At 44.9% G+C, this 4,352-nt stretch overlaps 1 non-coding gene across 1 annotated transcript; it reads right to left on the reverse strand.

Moving 5' to 3' along the window:
- Positions 1-3,124: 3,124 nt before the first annotated feature.
- On the reverse strand, positions 3,125-3,196 carry trnaq-uug (transfer RNA glutamine (anticodon UUG)). Its single transcript has one exon. It is a non-coding gene; the product is annotated as a tRNA-Gln (tRNA).
- Between the last annotated feature and the right edge of the window lie 1,156 nt (positions 3,197-4,352).

Here is a 4,352-nt window from a genome sequence, read left to right on the forward strand (position 1 = left end):
TTACATTCAGAAATGTAAACTCACAATCGGTGTCTTCGACAAAGTCTGTTGCACTCTGCACAGGTTTTAACAATTTCCTCTGCTTTGTGGGAGAAGTGAAACAACATAGAGTAAAGGATGACGGAAATGCTGAATAGTCAGTCGAGAGACCCAGTCCTTCTCTCAGTTCACCCTTCGGAACTGCTGTAATTCACTCTCTCGACATTTACAACGATCCAACTTCTATTTCACATCCTTTAAGATCATGTTTGTAACTCCAACATTTCAGGTTTTCACTGAACATCTCATCAGTTCTGAGACAGCCCATTCCTGCAGAAACTTTAAATGTTTCTGAACAAGCTTCTCCCACTGCTTTCATCTCTGACTGTTCAGTAACTGCTCCTCGTGTATCTGGGGTGTTGGGGAACTGTCTCTGAAGAGGGGAATCCCCTTCCTCCAGGAGCACCTTCATTTGTACAGCAGACCCGGTGTCCATTTCCCGCTGCCATTCCACACAAGCCTCGATAAGGGTATGGCCACCCCTATCCTGAAGTAAGGGGCCTAAAGAACGACATGTGTGGTTGAGGCGCGGCATCCCTATAGGGATCCTCCCTCACCTGCGGAATCTACCCCCGACCTCAGCAACTGAACCGAGGTATCATTCCTGTCTGTGTCTCCAGCTTCTCTTTCCTGATTCTTCAACTTTTCTTTCAACTTTTCTAATTCTTTAGCCAGTCTATCCCTGTCCTCTATCAACTGACGGCCACCACCTGGTCCTGCTCCTTTTATGTGACTCCTCGCGGGATTCATCCACTCAGGCCCTTCTGCCTTTCTTCGCTGTAACCCCTGTCTCACTTCCATGACTGAAATTCCTGCAGCTCCCTGATACAAGCTTTCTACCCTTGCCAACCATTTATCAAAATGATCGTCCCCACCCCAGGCATCTACTTCCAGAACTACTGACGGGGATAGGAGAGTCAAAATGATCTATCTATGTGTACCATCCCCGTAATGACTGATATCAATCCAATTCCTTCCCAAACTTTTACACAACTGGAATATACGTTCCCCAGCTTCCCTGGGTCCTTCCCCTGGTAATAATGCAAGCCGCTTTATTAACTGTGGCCCTGAGTGAGTAACAAAGGTTGCAGCTATTATTCTACCAAGCATGAGACTTGGAAGTTGTTTCAAAACCTATTACCTTTCCCCGGTGATTCCCAAAAGCTCACAGAACCATGTGAACCCTCGGTTTCTCTGATATGTTCCCAGACTGCCACCATCCCAGAATATTACACCACCATTGGGCAAACTTTTTAAGATCCTGAAGAGGTGCAGGTCCCACTTCACGAAGGATAGCTCTCATGTCCTGTTACTGTACCCCTCCTCGCTCATACCAGGTATCCCCAAAACCACTTAAGGTCGTGTTCCCTTCACGAGCTCCACAGGGAGTAGAGGAATCATGATCCTGCTCTCGCCTTGTCCGCTCGAGCGTGCTTCCCCCACTCTCCACATTACCGGAAGGTCGTGTGTAATGTTGTGGGGTGTTAAGCGTCTGAGTAACCGAAGAGGCATGAAACTGCTCCGCCTCCGATCCTAACGTTGCCACATGAACCACACGGGTTCGAGGCTCCGAAGTCAGAGAAGACAACGGAGATGTGGATGGGAACGGTGGGCATTCTCCCTGTCCCTTAATCCCCTTTTCAACTCTCAGACCCGGGGAATCCTCCGAATACCACCCGGCTTTATCAATTGCTGTCTCCGCTGGCCAATCTAATACCACCATCTGCTGCAGCTTAGATATTCCTTTCTCTAGATCTTGTTTACGCTTCTGTTCATCAGCAAGATGCTGATCCAGTGTCAGAACAATCCTGGCTGCCCCGAGTGCCTGAAATCACCAATTCTCTACTTCTTTACTCACTGCTGTTAGCTGCTCTCTGAGTTCTGTGACTTCCCTATCTCGAGCCTCAGCCTCTTCTCCTAACGTTTGAATCCCCAGCATGAGACACTGCAACACGAACGCTTTTCTCTTTTTATCACTTTTTAACCCAAACACTTTAATCTTTTTTAACTGGACACTCTCCACTAAGGACTGCCGTGTCTCTCTCCATCCTCCTGTCATTGTTTCATGTCTTATCCCATAAGGTCTCCCTTTCGACTCAATCCATTCATTAAGAAATGACTGGACTTCAACTGGAATATCTCCTGAGCCTCCCATTACTAACTGTAGATCCCTTTAATCACGACAACTAAGAGAATGCTCACCCCTCGAACTGATGTGTGGGAAACACTTCTTCCAACAACTCAGCCAACTTTCTGCTTCACGTCGGGGTCTTCGAATAAGCTAACGAACTTTTGAAAATCACGTCGGGATCACCAAAATGTTGTAAACGGCTGTCTTGCTCTTTTCGCTTCGTTGCTTTTAATAACGAATTGCCCGCACACACTCTGTTGTAGTAAAGGCAGGATCGGGTCTTTTATTTAAACATTCATACTAAACAAACCAAGTATGAAAGTTACTGAGAACACTTCACAAAGGCAGCTTGCTTCGATTTCCGTGGCTGCTTCACACACACACGTTCCGAATGTCCAGTGTCTCTGCTGTCTGTGTCTCTACAGTCCACAAAAGTCTCATCTTTACACTGAAAAAGCCTTTGAACTCTTATTCTTTGCATTCAGACAATCCTGACTAACTGCTTTCTGAATCGTTCAACAGACAGACTTAATATTGCTTGTTTACCTACAGATCTCATTAAATAGTAACAAGGTTACACTCAAATACTGAACATACAGACATCGTCAAATCGTTTAGTCCTGAATTTCCATAATTCCCACCGTAACAAGGTACTCAAATATTTAACATCCAGACAATGACCAGTTACTCATCTCACTGGCTGAAGGCACCACATTGTCTAACAGTCTCTTTTGCATCCAAACTTCAATCTTCCTGTTTTTTAATCCAAACTTCAGACTGCGTGCTGAAGCAAAGAGTTCAGCAATGCAGGACTGTTCTCATACAGAGCACACGATTTGACAACGAGACTTGCAGATCAAGCATCAATGACAAAGGCAACAAAATTGTCCACCAGCACCAGGTGTCTTTCACTTGTTTGTCCCAAATTTTCAGCCACTGGGACAAGAAGAATTGAGGTTCCACTGAGATTTGAACTCAGATTGCTGGATTCAAACTCCAGTGTGCTCACCATTACACCATGGAACCAACCACACAATTACCTTTGAAACAGTTCTCAAAAACAAAAAAGTCATCTCCAACATTACACTTTGGCTCGGCCTTTTCTCATGTTTCGCGTCAGTTCCCAATATTGGGGATGTCCAGAACCATGGAACACAGTCTAGGAATAATGGGTAAGCCATTTAGGACCGAGATGAGGAGAACCTTCTTCACTCAGAGAGTTGTTAACCTGTGCAATTCACTACTGCAGAGAGTTTTTGATGACAGTTCATTGGATGCATTCAAGAGGGAGTTAGATGTTGCCATGACGGCTAAAGGGAGCAAGAGGTATGGAGCCAAAGCAGGAATTGGGTACTGAGGTGAATAATAAGCCATGATCTTATTGAGTGATGGTGCAGGCTCGAAGGGCTGAATGGCCTACTCCTGCAAGTATTTGCTATGTTTCTATGAAGTGCCTGCATTTCAAAAAGCGTTGCTTTTATTCATCCTGCGGAATGCATATTGTACAGATAATCTCAGCACACATTGTGCAGGCAAAGGCAGCATTCGACAACAAAGTGATTTCTCCTCCGCTGATTTGTAAAAGGTAACTGATTGTTGAGCAGACGATTTGACAACGAGACTTGTGGATCAAGCATCAATGACAAAGGCGACAAAACTGCCCTCGAACACCAGGTATCTTTCACTTGTTTGTCCCTAAATTTCAGCAGTTGGGACAACAAGCATTCAGGTTTTCCTGAGATTTGAACTCAGATAATAGGATTCAAAGTCCAGAGTGCTCACCATAACACCATGGAACCAACTACACCAAAATCTTTGAAACATTTCTCAAAAAGAGCAAAATCATCTCCAACATTACACTTTGGCTCGGCCTTTTTTTATCTATCGTGGCAGTGCCTGCATTTCCAAAAGCGTTATTTTTGTTCATTTTGCTGAATGCATATTGCACAGATAATCTCAGCACACATTGTGCAGGTAAAGGCAGCATTTTAGACAATAAACTGATTTCTCCTCCGCTGATTTGTAACAGGTAACTGATGGTTAGCAACATAGAAACATAGAAAAAAACAGGTGCAGGATTAGGCCATTCGGCCCTTCGAGCCTTCCCCGCCATTCTATAAGATCATGGCTGACCATTCCTTCAGTAATCCTATCCTGCGTTCTCTCCGTACCTCTTGATCCC

The sequence above is a fragment of the Pristiophorus japonicus genome, unplaced genomic scaffold (assembly GCF_044704955.1).
Source record: "Pristiophorus japonicus isolate sPriJap1 unplaced genomic scaffold, sPriJap1.hap1 HAP1_SCAFFOLD_52, whole genome shotgun sequence".
Classification (NCBI taxonomy): Eukaryota; Metazoa; Chordata; class Chondrichthyes; family Pristiophoridae; genus Pristiophorus; species Pristiophorus japonicus.